At 45.9% G+C, this 17,954-nt stretch overlaps 1 long non-coding RNA gene across 3 annotated transcripts in view; it reads left to right on the forward strand.

Moving 5' to 3' along the window:
* The window catches only part of LOC112655959 (uncharacterized), a 12,020-nt gene extending 6,859 nt beyond the window's left edge, over positions 1–5,161 (forward strand). For 2 of the 3 annotated variants that reach the window (XR_003133991.3, XR_003133990.3), the window contains one exon: positions 3,937–5,161. This is a non-coding gene — a long non-coding RNA (uncharacterized LOC112655959). The remainder of the gene's footprint in view (positions 1–3,936) is intronic. The other variant, XR_003133989.3, reaches the window with a different exon arrangement.
* Positions 5,162–17,954: the final 12,793 nt, after the last annotated feature.

Here is a 17,954-nt window from a genome sequence, read left to right on the forward strand (position 1 = left end):
GAAATGGCATCAAGAAGCCCTAGTCACAAAGATACAAATCTCTTAAGGGGGTAGACCCCAATTCTTGAGGAACATGTGCTTTGCCAAGAAGCACAAGAAGGGCCTGAAGAAGATGCAGGCCAACAACGCCAAGGCCATGACTGCACATGCTGAGGCTATCAAGGGCCTTGTTAAGCCCAAGGAGGTTAAGCCCAAGATCCCAAAGGGCGGCAGCCACAAGCTCAATCGATTTGCCTACATCACTCACCCTAAGCTCAGGAAATGTGCTCATGCCCACATTTCTAAATGTCTCAGGCTCTGCTGGCCAAAGGCCAAGGCCAAGGCTCAAACTGAGGCCCAGGCTGCAGGTGCAACCCTGGCTCCGGCTCCTGCTCCTACTCCTGCAGTGCAGGCTCCCAAAGGTGCCCAGGCTGCCACAAAGGTTCCAGTGTAGAGGCTTCTGCCTGCCAGTGTGAGGACGGAAGGACTGGTATGAATGACCTCTGGGCTTCTGTCTGCATGGGCCTGGTGTCCTTTTGTGCTACTTGTACAAATAAACCTGTGGCAGGATCCGTCAAAAAAATTTTTTTAAGCTTACACAAAATTGCAAATAATAGTATATACCACAAAATATGTTTCCTGAACTGTTTAGAATAAATTGAGGGCATGACACTGCATCACTCCCATAATATTTCTGTATGTATTTTTTACAAACAATGGCTTCCTCCTAACCAACTGTAAAATATCTACCAAAATCAAGAAAACAAGATGGATGTATTATACATTATACTATAATATATCCCTTAAGATTACCACTATCTGATCTTTAGATTTCATTAGTATTAACCCTTACCCCCAAATTTAGCAAGGTGATGGATAAAAATGGATAGAATAAAATAAATAGCTTTTCTGTAATAACCAACTATAAGATGTGATAAAAAATATTCCTCACGTTGTAACAAAAACTGTCCTATATGAAGGAAATAACCCAACACACCCAACAGAAAATATGCAAAAGATATTTGGTTGCAGGAAAATGTAACAAAATTAGACATTTACTCTTAACCAATCAGAAATGGCCCCAAATGAATGCAAAACTGAAAGGAGAACAAGAAACAGAAATGCAGAGTCTGTTACATAAATAAGACATTTGACACCCTGACCCCTCACACAGGGGGAAGTGCTGCTGAAAGCAGGGAAGGTACTCTGGAGTGTAGGGAGTTTGAGTGTGGCTAAAAAATAAAGAGGGACATGCAGAACAACCTCAATCATGTCATTAAGTTTATATGTTTTCAAAAAAAACCCCACACAGACTGAGATGACATAGTTTAATCACAATTTAAGTATTTTCTATGGGAACACATGCATGGGATCAAGCATGAGAGACCTGAAGAGATCATGTCAAGTGGTTAAGAGAGCAGGAACAAGTGAGGGGTGGGTGTTCAAGGGAACGCTAGCTTTGTCTAGGATGCTTTTGTGTATCTTGGAATTGCTTTATTTTTTTAAAAGAGTTTTAAAAAATGTATTTTTGTGTGCGTGTGCACGTGTGAGAAAGAGTACATGAGGCACAGAGGCAGAGGGAGAAACAGATACTCCGCTGAACAGGGAGCCTGATGCAGAACTGGATCCCAGAACCCTGAGATCATGACCTGAGCCAAAGGCAGATGCTTAACCCACTGAGCCACCCAGAAACCCCTGGAATTGCTTTAAAATGCACTTGTGTTGCTCATATAATTAAAAATAGATGAAAAAGCTAACTAAAATGTTACCAGATTCTTTCTTTCTTTTGTGAAACGAAAGAGATCAGAGCAGGCCAAATTCTTTTCCTCTCCTGTGTCTCCAACTGATTTCAACTTGCAGAGATATAGCTGAAGATGGTCTGAAGCTATTAAGTTACTCTGAGAGAAGGAGAAAATAACCCTCTTGTTGTTGGGATTATCATGAGTACAGCCACATCTGTGTACAAAACAACCCATGGCTCAAATAAAGGTGAGACAAGGCTAGATGCAAAGGAACTTTGCTAAAACCATAAGAACCTGGCGGGCTCATTTGGGCTTCCCTCACAACATGGCAGCTGGGTTCCCAGAGCAGGTGTCCCCAGACGGCCACATCGGAATGCATGATGCTCTTATGGCATCATCTAGTCTCAGGGGCCCCACAGCATCAGCTCAGCCACTTTGTTGGTCAGGACTGTCACAAAGTCTGCCCAGAGTCCAGTGGTGGAACCTGCTGGCTTGATCAAAGAAGTGTCAAGGTCACATACTTTAAGGGGGAAAAAGCATGTGCTATGGGAGACATCATTGTGGCCGTCTTCGGAAATTGTAGCCTTGGGACCAAGCTACATGCAAAGAGCATTGGAAAAACTTGCAGACACCTGTGCTTCACAGGGAACAGGAGACACTGGATCATCCTCTGGAAAATGAGTCATGAAACAACGGGCATTGCAACAGACATTTAGTAGTTTGCTAGCTTGGTAGACAGGATCATGTAGGATAGTATTTCTCTGTCCCATTAGAGGTTGGTGATTGATTGATTGATTGATTGATTGACTGAGAGAGCAAGGGAGTTGGGGGACAGGGGAGGAGCAGAGGAAGAAGGAGAGAGAGGGACTCTTAAGCAGGCTCCCTGCCCAGCGTGGAGCCCAACATGGGGCTCTATCCCAGGACCTGAGCTGAAACCGAGAAACCTAACCTACTAAGCCACCCAAGCACCCCTAGAGGTCTTTCAAATTAGTAATAAGGTTCTTCTAGCTCCTTTTAATACTTTACTATTAAATTAATTTTAAAATTATGATTTAATATTTCCATATTGTGCATTGATTGGACACAAATGTAACTGAAGTGCAACCAGAAGTTAGTTTCTTTCTTTCTTTTTACATCAGGCTCAAGGTGAGCTAATTTACTTCAGAGCTGTGCCTCACAGTCCCCGAGACAGGCCGGGGAAGAAGGGATGATTGCCAGTCACTATCTATGGAGTTTGGCCACTGATCGTGTGTGAATGAAGATGCAGATCCCTTTTCATTTCTTAAAGAAATTCGGTGCTGTTAGCTGAAATAGGAAGTCATAAAAGAGAGCTGGCTTTGGCAGGTGTTCCCTACCCGCTGTGACTCAGCCTCGGTCCTGGAACCCCTCTCTCCTTTGCTTTGCAGTGATGGGGCTGAGGTGCCACATCCACACCCTGGAGGTGTTGACATCTTGTTGAGTCTCCTGACGACGGGGGAAGGCCTAGGAGGCAGGAGGGGAGAGGGGCTTGCTTCTGGCTGCTGTCAGGATCTGCTCAGTGAGCAGGTGCAGCACTAGCCACCCTTCCACTGCCCTAGCCCTGACCGCGTGTCAAACACCCCTCATGCTACTGGGAAGCTGGGGCACGGCCTCCCTCTCCAGGGCCCACTAGTCCTGGGGATGGCAGTTGCTTCTTGCAATTAAGAATCTTATCTTCTCCTTATTCGCCTTCCCAGCCTCCATCACCTGTGTTACCAGACCCCTGAACCAAAATACGTGGTGTGGTTTCTGCATGCCCCACTGGATGCACTGATTTGCCAACAGGCTTTCCATTAGAATTTAAGTTGTGTGGGGCTCAAGACTTTTGTGTTTTGCTGGCTTCTCTGCTCCAGTGAAGCACCATGGGAAGTACTTGTGAGTGTGTCTGGATGGGCAGGCCCAGGAAGCAAGCAGGACTCACCGTGCTTGAGCTCAGGAAAGACCTGAGGTCTAGGAATATATAGATTTAAGAGCTGTCTGCACAGTGAGGAAAGAGGAATGAGGTGGTTTAGGAAAAGTCTAACATGAGCCAGACTGTTTTATTTGCTGGAGAGAGAGATTAAACTCAAAATGGAACGAAACCAGATAAAGTCATCCACTATAGTTTAGCAAATCCTACCCCTGCCCAGCCCCCAGATTTTACAAACACGTAGAAAAGTTGTGAGGTTGCAAGGAAAATGTGTTTGTGTTTCTGCAGCTGAGACTGTGCGTGACCCAGCTTCCCAGGTCCATCTCCCTGGGGCCCAGGAGGTCAGAGCATCGAGGAAAGCCACCGGAGAGTACCAGCCCACACCGTTGAGAATCTGGATTTGGTGTCTTGAAGAGACAAGGAAAGCCCACGTCTAAACCCAGAGCGCACGGAGGCTCTGGGCTGGACGCGCTCAGTGGCGGTGGCGCGGGTGGTGTTCGTGCTGCTGGCTCTCACGTGCTGTGTCCTCTCACGGTTCAGTGTCGCCTCCCCAGCTCCCGTGCCTCTGTTTGCCTCCTGCTTCCCGTCATGGCCTTCACCTCTTTGGCAAGTGCTCGTCCACCGACCCGGCCAGCTGCTTCCCTGCGCCGCCCTAGAAACAAACGGCTCTCCCGGCCCCAGCCAGGCGGGAACCTGGCTCGCTCCGCTCGCTCGCGGTGTTGGCGCCCCTGGAGTCCCGGCTGGAGTCCCAGGGCGTTTGGGGTCCTCTTGCACTCCGAGGTTCTGAGCCTGCCTGTGCCCGTGTCCTGCGTTTCCCCAATGGTCCTGTCTGTCCCTGCCACCGGCCTGTCGCTGCTCTGTCCCCTGGACTGCGAGCCCAGTGAGGCTGCTGCCTCAGGCTGCGGGGACAGTCGCTCTGTGCTGCCCCATCGCCCCCCCTACTGTTTCCAGGACACATCTCTATGTGTTCTTGGTCAAGGGCTCCGTGGACCTGTGCCCTTTATGAAATGGAACTGTAGTGGTGTGACTGGGAACGGTCCACGGGCCCTGTGTGCAGAGAAGCCATGTATCCAGTCGAACAGGCTCCTTGCCTGGCTCCCAGGCCACAGGGTTGACCAAGATTTCTGTGGGCTGGGCGGATGCCGGAGCCCAGGCAGCAGGGAGGACACTGTGGGCCAGACAGCGTGGCTGGGCCTGGCCCTGAGGGCAGTACCTCTGCTCTTGCCTCTTCGTTGCAGGGTAGAAAGGTGAGCTGGTCCAACACCTCTGCGGACTTTAGAATTCAACCCTAGCCTCAGAAGGATTTCTAAAGCCCACTGTAAAAATTGAGATCTTTTTGCAGATGCAGCTCCTAAATCCTTTGCTTCTTGCTCCTTCCCCCCACTCCCTCCCTCCATTCCCCCCACCCCCCAAATGGCCACTATGGTCAAAAGGCAAAGTCCTGCTGGTGAATAAGCAGCTGATTTTGACATCTGAAAACCAGCAGAAATTGGAACTCTTCAATGAATCGTTGAATAAACAAATGAATTTAAATCAATCACCTTGACAGTAGACTTCCTTTTCAAAGAGGGTTTGATTCTGTATCTCTTGACTGCTCAGTTTTTAAGTTCTGTGTGTCAGTTTGAACCCCCGACTGGGCTTCCTCCCCAGATGAGCATTGTGTGCTTTAGGGAGGTAGGTGAGCTTAGGTGGGGGCCCCCGGGGGAGTCATCCCAGGCCTGAGACGTCCTCCTTCCCACCCTGCGCCATCTCCCAGGCCAGCGCCCGCCCTCTGCCCATGTCCCAGGTAGTGTGTGTCGACTGCTCTGCGCCAAGCATGGCTTTCTAGAATTGGCTATATGTGGCTAAGTGGTGATTTTCTTGCAATGAAGCCTCACTTCTCAAATACTGGCTCCATTAAGAGAACGACCAGTCAGGTAGCTCCTCCTGTATAAATGCTCTTGCCATCCTAGTTCATTCTTGGGCTCTTAAAATAGATTTGTTCACCATTAGCAGATGTTTCTCCCATGTGCATTTATTTGCCAAATGACAAATCCGTCGTGAAGTGACGGCACTTCATGCCGGTGATGCCAGGCGTTGACCCTGTTTGAAAGGGTGGCGGCTTCTTCCTCGAGGCTATGTTCCAGCTGTGACCAGGGACATGTGGGGGGGGACACCTGCCCGGCAGGAAGCCGCAGACATCCCAGTGCCCTGACGGGTGAGCTCAGCTTCTCTGATGGGCTCATGTACCACGGGCCCAGCTGTCCCTGGTCCTGGTCTGAACCAGTAACCTCGAAACTCAACCAGCTGAGATATGCTGTCACATGTCATGTTTATTTTAGAATTTCGGCTCCCCTTACAGATCCAGCACTGTCAGACACCCTCACTGCGGTCAGATGGGCACTGGCTGCCTAAAGACCTAGATTTTCCTGCAATTCTTGTTATGAAAACCAATGTGGGAGCCACTGCTTTGTTGGAGGGGTTAGCCCCCAGTAGGCCAACGGGGCACTGGCTCACATCACAGGCCTCAGCCTGAGGGGCAGTGGAGTGCAGGGCTGGGGAGAGTCAACGGGCACAGGTAGCTGCCCTTCATCCCCCACGTCCACACCAGGCTCTTCCCCAGCAGGCCTAACTGACTCCCACCCAACCTTGCCTCCCCCAGCCCACTAAGGGATGTGGGAGATGGCCCCTGGCCTCCCCCTGCCACGCTGTCCTTGCTGTGATCTGATTGTGGCTGCAAACTGAGGACGCCTGGGACTGCCAGAAGCCAGAAGCTGGAGGGTCCTTCCCCAGAGCTTTTGGAGGGAAGGTGGTCCTGTCAACACTTTGATTTCAGACTTTTGGCCTCTGGAACTACAAGGGGATACCTTTCTGCTGTTTCAATTGCTCCAGTGTGGCAGACAGGGACAGAGACAGAGACAATAACGTCCAGAATCTACAGCCTCGCTGGCCCCCTCCAGCCGGTGGATGCACGTGCACATCATGGGACCCTTTTGCGGGGCGGGGGCTGGGTCTACTACTGCCACACTCGCTCCTCCCAAAAAGTATGGTTCTGAAGAGGGTTGCAGGCTGGCTGGGGAAGAGGAAGGGTGCCCCCACACTCCCCTCCCGTGTGACGATCCTCCTTAACCAACCTGCGAGGGTCCTGTACCCTCAAAGCGAATTCTAGCATCCGTGCCCTGAAACTGCCTTCCCCGAGAACAGTGAGTCACACTAAAGTCACACTAAAGTTTTGTGGAAGTTATGATATCTGATCCAAAATATTCAAAAGTAAGAAAAAAATATTCAAAAGTTTATAAAGCCACACTTAGAGTTGATTTGGGTTTTTTTCCACTGTAAGAATCTAGATCCCATACTACGTCATTAGTAACCTAGAGGTGATTTATTTTGCTAGGGAAAAGATGAAAGAAAGACTGAGGCAGAACCACATCTTTCCTGGAAGGGTTTCCTGGCTTCCATCAGCCTCCCCCGCCCCTCCACCCCGAGCAGGTAGGAAGTGAGGTGCCCCCTGAAGTGGGCAGGAAGGGAAGGGGCTTTGTCATCAGGAGGTGCCCAAAGGACAGAGACAAGTCAATCCATAGATGACAGTCTGCTGTCCAGAAATGAGTTTCATGAAGTTTTAAAATAATTAAAAATTCTGAGCTTCGTTAATGTCAGGAACATTTTTATTTGATTGAAATGTTAATGAAAGATTCCACACATGTTTACATTTGATTACAAAATCACTTGTGTGGGTGTTTGCTTCATTCCTCTCGTGAATGAGCTTGCCTTTATCTGTTTTTCCTCTGTCCCTCCCACTCCCTCTCAGGAATGGAACCTGGAGTATCCTCTCTCCTGGAGTAGTCTCTCTCATGGATTGTCCTTCTCTCCTGGAGTATTCCTCTTTCTTGGAGTAGGCTTTTTCTTAGTGTATCCTCTCTCCTAGACTATCCTCTCTCCTGGACTATCCCTCTGTCCTGGAGTATCCCTTGCTCCTGGAGTAGCTTCTCACCTAGAGTTGTATCTCTCTTAGAGTGTCTTCTCTTCTGGAGTAGCTCTCTCTCCTGGAGTAGCATTTCTCATGGATTATCCTTCTCTCCTGGAGTATTCCTCTTTCTTGAAGTAGCTTCTTTTTTTATTTTTTATTTTTATTTTTTGAAGTAGCTTCTTTATTGGATTATCCCTCTCTCCTGGAGTAGCCTTTTTCTTAGTGTATCCTCTCTCCTAGACTATCCTCGCTCCTGGACTATCCCTCTCTCCTGGAGTAGCCTCTCTCTTAGAATATCCTCTATCCTGGAGTATGTCTCTTCTGGAATAGCTCTCTTTCCTGGAATAGTCTCTTTCCTAGACTATCCCTCTCTCCTGGAGTATCTCTCTCTCCTGGAGTAGCCTCTCTTCTGGATTAGCTGCCTCCTGGATTATTCTCTCTGTACCTCCAGCTCCTAGCACAGTGCTAGCAGAATAGGAGGTGTACAGAAAATACTTGTTAAATTGAACAGAATGGACATTGAAAAAATCCAACTATAGCATGATTTTTTAAAAAAAACTATATAATCAAATAGTGAGGAACTGGAAGTCCTAGCCTCAGCAATCAGACAACAAAAAGACATTAAAGGCATTCAAATTGGCAAAGAAGAAGTCAAACTCTCCCTCTTCGCTGATGACATGATATTCTACATAGAAAACCCAAAAGTCTCCACCCCAAGATTGCTAGAACTCATACAGCAATTCAGTAGCGTGGCAGGATACAAAATCAATGCCCAGAAGTCAGTGGCATTTCTATACACTAACAATGAGACTGAAGAAAGAGAAATTAAGGAGTCAATCCCATTTACAATTGCACCCAAAAGCATAAGATACCTAGGAATAAACCTAACCAAAGATGTAAAGGATCTATACCCTCAAAACTATAGAACACTTCTGAAAGAAATTGAGGAAGACACAAAGAGATGGAAAAATATTCCATGCTCATGGATTGGCAGAATTAATATTGTGAAAATGTCAATGTTACCCAGGGCAATATACATGTTTAATGCAATCCCTATCAAAATACCATGGACTTTCTTCAGAGAGTTAGAACAAATTATTTTAAGATTTGTGTGGAATCAGAAAAGACCCCGAATAGCCAGGGGAATTTTAAAAAAGAAAACCATATCTGGGGGCATCACAATGCCAGATTTCAGGTTATACTACAAAGCTGTGGTCATCAAGACAGTGTGGTACTGGCACAAAAACAGACACATAGATCAGTGGAACAGAATAGAGAATCCAGAAGTGGACCCTGAACTTTATGGGCAACTAATATTCGATAAAGGAGGAAAGACTATCCATTGGAAGAAAGACAGTCTCTTCGATAAATGGTGCTGGGAAAATTGGACATCCACATGCAGAAGAATGAAACTAGACCACTCTCTTGCACCATACACAAAGATAAACTCAAAATGGATGAAAGATCTAAATGTGAGACAAGATTCCATCAAAATCCTAGAGAAGAACACAGGCAACACCCTTTTTGAACTCGGCCATAGTAACTTCTTGCAAGATACATCCACGAAGGCAAAAGAAACAAAAGCAAAAATGAACTATTGGGACTTCATCAAGATAAGAAGCTTTTGCACAGCAAAGGATACAGTCAACAAAACTCAAAGACAACCTACAGAATGGGAGAAGATATTTGCAAATGACATATCAGATAAAGGGCTAGTTTCCAAGATCTATAAAGAACTTATTAAACTCAACACCAAAGAAACAAACAATCCAATCATGAAATGGGCAAAAGACATGAACAGAAATCTCACAGAGGAAGAGATAGACATGGCCAACATGCATATGAGAAAATGCTCTGCATCACTTGCCATCAGGGAAATACAAACCAAAACCACAATGAGATACCACCTCACACCAGTGAGAATGGGGAAAATTAACAAGGCAGGAAACAACAAATGTTGGAGAGGATGCGGAGAAAAGGGAACCCTCATACACTGTTGGTGGGAATGTGAACTGGTGCAGCCACTCAGGGAAACTGTGTGGAGGTTCCTCAAACAGTTAAAAATATACCTGCCCTACGACCCAGCAATTGCACTGTTGGGGATTTACCCCAAAGATACAAATGCAATGAAACGCCGGGACACCTGCACCCCGATGTTTCTAGCAGCAATGGCCACGATAGCCAAACTGTGGAAGGAGCCTCGGTGTCCAACGAAAGATGAATGGATAAAGAAGATGTGGTTTATGTATACAATGGAATATTACTCAGCTATTAGAAATGACAAATACCCACCATTTGCTTTAACGTGGATGGAACTGGAGGGTATTATGCTGAGTGAAGTAAGTCAGTCGGAGAAGGACAAACATTATATGTTCTCATTCATTTGGGGAATATAAATAATAGTGAAAGGGAATATAAGGGAAGAGAGAAGAAATGTGTGGGAAATATCAGAAAGGGAGACAGAACGTAAAGACTCCTAACTGGGAAACGAACTAGGGGTGATGGAAGGGGAGGAGGGCGGGGGGTGGGAGTGAATGGGTGACGGGCACTGGGGGTTATTCTGTATGTTAGTAAATTGAACACCAATAAAAAATAAATTAAAAAAAAAACAAATAGTGAGGAACTGATTGAGAAATATGAAAGGATCAGGTTAAAAATGATTAAAGACACTAAATTGTTCCATGTAGATTGAAAAGTAAACTCCAAAAAAAAAAAAAAAAAAAAGTAAACTCCATAAAGGACAAGATAGGCTTAAGAAAGAATTTACTGAATAAATTATATTTAAAAGCAAACATCAGACTAGAAAAATAATGACCAATTAAAAAATGAGCAAAGGACACGAACAGATTATACATAAAAATATGCAGAAAATACCCAGTAAGCCTACTGAAAAAGAATTTATTCTTGCAAATAATCAAATTAGTGAAATGAAAACATTATATCTCCCCCAATAATGGCAATATCCGGTAATTCCTCACACTTATTATTTGTAAGGTTGGGATTTGCACACCAGCAAGCCTATGGATCAGCATACACTTTTGGGAGAACAATTTGGCAATACTATAATAAAGTCTTGATCATAATTTCTAGTTCTAGGCACTTATCCTGAAGAATTATCATTGATGCTTACATAGATTTGTCTAGTATTATTTTAGTGTGATTATTTAAATTAGTAAAAAGTTAACAATAACCTATATATCCAACCATAAAAGATCTTTAAACCAAACGATGGTACATCCATAAGATGGAACACTATGTACTGATTTTAGAAAAATCTATATTTTAATCACTCCATGAATATATTTATTGATACAGGAACATAGTTATAATATATCATTAAATAATAAAAGGGAAACTACACATCTGTGTTTGTAGCAGAATCCTATTTTTATATTAAAAAATTCTGTACATCTAAGCCAAGGCAAAGACTCATAGTCTATATCCTAAACATTAACAATGGTTCATATTTGAGTAGATGTGGTTATTGAATGCATACAGTTGGGCTTTTCCATGTTTTTTTTTTTTAATTTTTTTTTTTTTTTTTTTTTTTTATTTATGATAGTCACAGAGAGAGAGAGAGGCAGAGACACAGGCAGAGGGAGAAGCAGGCTCCATGCACCGGGAGCCCGACGTGGGATTCGATCCCTGGTCTCCAGGATCGCGCCCTGGGCCAAAGGCAGGCGCTAAACCGCTGCGCCACCCAGGGATCCCGCCATGATTTTTTTTTTTAACTTAGAAACGGATCATAACCATAATTAAAAACTCAAGCTGTAAAAAAAAAAAAAAAAAAAAAAAACTCAAGCTGTGATAGTTTAATGGTGAATGAACTGCTGGTTAATGATTCTGGGAATGTCCTCTCACTAATGAGCGCATACTGCCTCCTGAGCCATGCATGGGATGTGCAGTGGTCAAACATGACCAGGCATTCTTCCAAATGGACAACAGCCTGGCTCTCAAACACCTTCCCAGCGTTCCTGGTTGCTCTCTGCAGAAGGCAGGCACTTAGCAGGTGATTTTGAGCTTTGCCATTTTGGATAGTTTTGAACAAGTGTGCTTTTCTTCGCGTAAGCTATGCAGATGAGCCATTTGCTTCAAATTCTAACATAATTATCTCTCCGCCACTTACCTTTCCAGAACAGAGTCTCTCGACTCTTTTTGCCAGATCATTTTCCATCAGGGAGCCATCCTGGACACTGCAGGGTGTTGAGTAGCACCCCTAGCTTCCAACTGCTAGGTACTGGCAGCACCCTGAGACTAGTTTGACACCCAAGGATGTCTCCAGACATTGCCAGATGTTGCCCCTGGTTGAGACCCCAGCTCTGGAAGAAGAATCGCTCCTAGTAAATAAAGAAGCCAAAGTATTCATTTCTTTGCCTGATTTACATTCCATTTTCAAAATCAGCCCTAATTTTGTAATATTTCTACCTATACTATATACAACACATAGATTGTTGCATACATAGAACCAGATGGAGAGGTCCATAACCTCACCGACCATGTAAGATATAAATTCCAGCTTACAATGATAAAATGAGGTCACAATTATTTACTTAAGGTACTCATAATGCAAGATTTTTCTGGCAAATATTTTCTTACAAATTCAAAAACTCAATAACATCCTATGACCACCGTTTTTTTTTTTTTAAAGATTTTAATTTATTTATTCATGAGAGACACAGGCAGAGGGAGAAGCAGGTTCCATGCAGGGATCCCGACATGGGACTCGATCCCGGGTCTCCAGGATCACGCCCTGGGCCAAAGGCAGGCGCTAAACCGCTGAGCCACCCAGGGTGCCCCGACCAGTGTTTTTATAAAGCTCAGACAAATATCTCCTGTTCTCAGCGTTAACTTGAAACACACCTGAAGTTGCTCCTTCTCTCGATTTAACGAAAATGATTAAAGGCAGGACAAGTGAGATGAGACAGACAAGGCTTGGCTCCATGTCTGCCGATGTCTCTCGTGTACGCAGCCTGGAGTGGATGGAGACTGGGTCCTCCAGAGATGTCAGGCTACTGCCCCTGTTCAATGAAGCTTCGTTTTAATTTCTTCTCTACGCAATAAACTTCCTTGTGTGAAGTACATAAAGGGTTTTATGAAAAGCAAACTGTCCACACTCAAAGTTCTGCTCTGAGACTGGTTTCCACCTGGAAATATGCTCCTTTACAATGTTATTACCATTTACTCTGGCTCTCATTTTATTGTTTTAGTTGTTGTTTTACTGTATTTTTTTCTCTAACTCATACACGTTGCTATGGTCAATTTAAAGGCCTGCAGACAGGGGTGCCCTCTTGGTGAGTCAGGACCAGCGAGGTGAGGTAAGTTTGGGAGCCAGCAGCTTTGGCCTTGGGAAGGGTGGGGACTCAAGGGGGAAGCCCTGGGTGACAGCAGAGCTTTCACACAAGTGCTGGCTGGGAGTGGCCAAATGGCTCCTCCACTGTTTTAGGACAAGTCAGAAATCTATATCTTCTGTGAACTCTTCCTATATTTAAATTATGCCCAGCCAATTCAAAAAGGAATGAGAAACATTCCATCATTCAAACAAAACCTTTTGTGGGGCCTGTTGTAGGGCTGCCGGGTGTGTGGCCCTGTCTGTTTCCAGGAAACCTACCTGTCCCTTCTGTCTACAGCCTCTGATGGAAATGCTCGGCATGCAAGCAGGGGGAGTCTTGCCACATCAGAATCTAACAGCTTTGCAACTGGGCTTGGCTTCACTGGAGGGGCTGATGTGGCCCTCACTGCCATCTCCCCACCCCCACCACCCCCCCGCCCCAGTTCACGGAGGAGTCCGTGTGGCTCCAGCCTGAGCTCCCTTCTGAGGCTCCTGCTCGTGGTTCACGGCAAGGCCGGTAGGCTTGTGGGCAGTTTGACCCAGGCCACCTTGGCTCTGCTGCAGATGGAGCTTCCAGGGTTCTCTGCAGCAGGGGGAGGTCAGGGCGTGTTTTCTGCCAGTACCTAGTAGCATTTATCTTCGTGTCATTGGAAACGGAAGAGAAATGGGGTGAGCCCTGTTACCAGGCGTGAAGCTGGTGAGCAGATGGGATTTTCTGCAGGCCTAGCTGCCTCTGGAATTCCTTGGGGATACTCTGCAAGGAAAACTAGAACTTATGGGCTAGTATTGCCGGCACTATTAGTGATGATTCATATTCACACTCGCACCTCCACATCTTCAGAGAGGAAACAAGTGTATAAAACAACCAACAACCTGGAGTGTAGATCCCTGGCCTCAGATGGGCGCTTGGTGTGTTCAGATCACATCGGTTGGTGCAGTGAGGACATCCAGATGGGCGTCTTGGGTGAAGGGTCGCGATAGCAGCTGTTTGTGCTGTTTGTACAACTTTTCTATAGTTGAAATTGCTTCGAAATAAAAGTTAAAGTAGTCTTGGAACAAAGCGATGACTCGGCGTGTGGTGGTGTCATGCAGGAGAGACAGCGGAGCCTTGGCCTGAAGCACCTGGACTCACCCCTCGCTCCGCAGCTCACTAGCTGTGTGTCCTTGAGTGAGTTCCTGTGCCCCTGGGAGACCCCCTCTTGTCCCTCATCTGGGAAGTAGGGATCTCATGAACACCTTCATCATCACGTGATAACTCCTGTAACAATTTAGCTCAGCGGTTAACGTAGAACATACTCCATCGAGCCTCTGGTGCTCAGGCCATCCTCGGCGTTCCTTGCTCCTGCTGCACCAGCCCGTGCCTGCCCTCACCTGCATGTGGTGTTCTCCCATGTGGTATCCATGTCCAGCGTCCCCATTCACTAAGGCACCAGCCACATTGGCTTAGGCCCAGCCTGATGTAGCACATCCTCATCTTAACTAGTTACGTTTGCACCAACCCCAAAAAAGCTCATGTCCTGAGGGTCCTGGGGACTGGGACTTTAGTTTATGGGTTGGGAGGGACACAATTCAGTTGCAACAAATGGTGTGATTATGAGTAGCACCCTAGAGGAACCCCATCCTGCTCTGCAGGTCGGTGATTCCATGTAGTTCTTAGAGGGGTGATACTTGGTCATTATTTGTTTGCTTATATAACAACAATTCACAAAGCACTCAAACAGGGCAGTTTGACCTTTCCGTTTCCCAGAGCTAATGGGAATTATTTGTGTTTCAGGGAATTTGCAACACTCACTCTAGGTGCCTGGGGAGAGGAAACACTCCAGCTCAACTTGAAAGTACCACTGCATGTCACTGGCCTCAAAATAGGTTTGTATCCCTGAAAAAGAAGGCAAATGTGAGTATTATGGTCAAATGGGTTCCTTTGGGTTCTGTCATTGGAGAAGTTTGCTTCTGTCTAGTTTAGAGCAAGAATGAACTCTAGGTGGGGTCTGAGAGTGAGGGTGGCTCCTGGGATTATAGGATCTGGAGGATGCTGTGTTCCTGGCCCAGAGGGCCATGGGCAGCTGCAACCACGTGCAGAGGGACCAGAGGCCTGGGTTCTTTAGGGGTGATCGAGTGGTTTGGCTGAGATTTGGGAGCATTGCCAGCCTCCTGGACCCACACTTACCTGTTTGCACACCCTCCGTGGCAGACATTCAGCTTCCAAATGTGAAGGCACAGGGGAGGCCGACTCCCCAGACGCATTTACCCAAAGGAGAAGGTCTAAGATAATGATTCTCAACCCTGCCTGGAAGCCTGTGTGCACAGGTATGTACATGTGAGCACTTGGGTGTTCCTATGACCTTTTAATTCAAGGTCACCAACAAAGACCCTTCTCTATCTATTTCTCTTCACTAGCCTGTTGACAATCCCTGACATTTTTTACCTGAAGCAATTTTTTCTCTGAGTGAAGCTCTCCCTAGATTCCTGGAAACCATTGCTCACCTACTCCCTCATCAAGCACTTACCGAGATCTTATTATAGCAAAGCAGTGTGTGGACATTGGGTGTGACAGAGTTGGTTGAATCACAGGCCCTGCTTTTAATTAATGTATAATCTCGGGATCCCTGGGTGGCGCAGCGGTTTGGCGCCTGCCTTTGGCCCGGGGCGCGATCCTGGGGACCCGGGATCGAATCCCACGTCGGGCTCCCGGTGCATGGAGCCTGCTTCTCCCTCTGCCTGTGTCTCTGCCTCTCTCTCTCTCTGTGACTATCATAAATAAATAAAAATTTAAAAAAAAAAAAAAAAAAAAAAAAATGTATAATCTCAAGGAAGTTACTCGAAAGACTATGAATACAAAAAAAGAATTATAGTAAATTGCATAGAAGTAGCCCTGTGTAACAAAAGTTTAATCTTCAGATATCTAGACATTAACCAGAGATATTGTTAATGATTTCTACTTTAGTTCCACTGTACTCAGAGAACATACTCTTGAATCTTCAAATCTTTTGAAATTCATCGAGAATTACTTTATGTCCCAGCATGCAGTCTATCTTGGAGAACATTCCATGTATACTTTAAATAAATGTATATTTTTCAGTTGTTAGGTGTAGGGTTCTATACCAATTAGGTTGAGGTGGCTAATAGTGTCAGTTGGAGCTTACATGTCCTTACAGATCAATTATCTAATTGGACCACCAATTACTAAGAGAGGGATGGGATGTTAAAATCTACAGTTACAGAAGTGAGTCTGTCTACTTCTCTTACTTTTGTCAATGTTCCTTTCATACACTTGAAACTAACACTGTCACAGATTTTGCACCCCTGGTCAGGTCATATTGGGACTCAGGATAGGAGAGACGGGAGTGTTGGGGAGTTAGTGTAGCAGGGTGCACGCCTGCTGAAGCTCATCAAATTATATACTTAAATGTGGAGTATGTATGCAAATTACACATCAGTAAAACTGACCAAATATATGTATATGTGTGAATGAATACAGCCTGGTATTTATCACATTTGAGAACTAAAACGAACAATGCTATACTACCTGGAGTTGACCTCATTAAGGAGGTGAAAAAATGTTTCATATGACTGAGTTATTCAAATGAATAAATATAGACAGAACATTAAATCTTCCAGTAAGTACATGAGATACCCCACCCCCAGCCCAGAGTGTGCACTCCACTCTCCATCCTAGCTTCTGACTCCACCATTTCCTGGGCACCCAGTTCATACCGCTTCCCCTTTCCTACTTCTCCACGTCTAACCAACAGCTCAGTTCTGGAAAGGTTGTTCCCTGAAAGGCCATGCAGGGCACTGCTGACTCTCTCCCACTCCTCTTGGCTTCCAGACCTAAGCTTGGCTCAAGTCCCCATGGGACCTGAAGAGACCATGTGACCAAGAGGAGATCTGCCATACTTGGGAAGAACTGTGTGGTTTTCCCCCTTTCTATGAACGGAAATCTGGGGAATATATGTGGGGATGGCAATTAAAGGTGTGGGACAAAGGTGGAAGGGACATAACATTGGATCAGGCTGGATTTATGGATATGAACTCACTAAGTAGAGATTGTGTGTTCAGTGTCCTTAGTCTGAGAGGTCAGCAAGGGCTTGTGTGATTGGTTGGCTAAGATGTCTGGGCAGCCCGGGGGGCTCAGCGGTTTAGCGCTGCCTTCTGCCCAGGGCCTGATCCTGGAGTCCCGGGACCGAGTCCCACATCAGGCTCCCTGCAATGGAGCCTGCTTCTCCCTCTGCCTGTGTCTCTGCCTCTCTCTCTCTCTCTCTGTCTCTCATGAAAAAATAAATAAAATCTTAAAAAAAAAAAAAAAGGATGTGGACTGAATGGTGGCCTACACTTAATGAAGTCAAAATGCCAGGATAGGTTTAGTGTGCTCCAGAAGGTATCTAATGGCTTAGGGACATTGGAGTGTTAGGGTGGATTTATCATGTAAGACCTGCTCATCCTGCAAGGGTCCAGGGGGCTCCCCTTTCACTATAATATAACTGGGTGCAGTTAATCTGTGGGGGTGCCCAGTCAACTGGAGAGCCCTGTGATCATTCTTCTCTGAAGGCTGGACCTCATAGTGTGAAACATGACACAATGGGAGTAATTGAATTCCAAGAGGAAGGGGACAGGTGGGGGCACTCAAGCTCCAAATGCAGGGTGGTTGTGGTCACCACAATGCACAGCAGAGTCAATCAAAGCAGAAATCAGAATAGTCTGACATGCAGAGACCCACGGTATTGGCTCATTCATCACGGCATTCCCAGAGGTAACACAAATGGGAGGCCAACTAAAGCCTTCCTTGATCTGTATGAACAGAACAGTTCTAGATTGAGAGATCAGTTCTAGATCAAGTGAACAAAAGTCCATCCTAAATCATGAAAACAGAGTCATGGTCCCTTAATCACTTCCTAGACTTGAGCCAGTCCATAGAACCCCTTGAGTGAAGGGACACTGTGTTTTTTCGTGGTATTTGCTGAGAATATATACTGTTACCCTTTCTCCTGGCCCTCCCCCGGGGTGACCGGGTACTGAGGAAAAGAAATTGAT

The sequence above is a fragment of the Canis lupus genome, chromosome 22 (genome assembly GCF_003254725.2).
Source record: "Canis lupus dingo isolate Sandy chromosome 22, ASM325472v2, whole genome shotgun sequence".
In the NCBI taxonomy this organism is placed as follows: domain Eukaryota; kingdom Metazoa; phylum Chordata; class Mammalia; order Carnivora; family Canidae; genus Canis; species Canis lupus.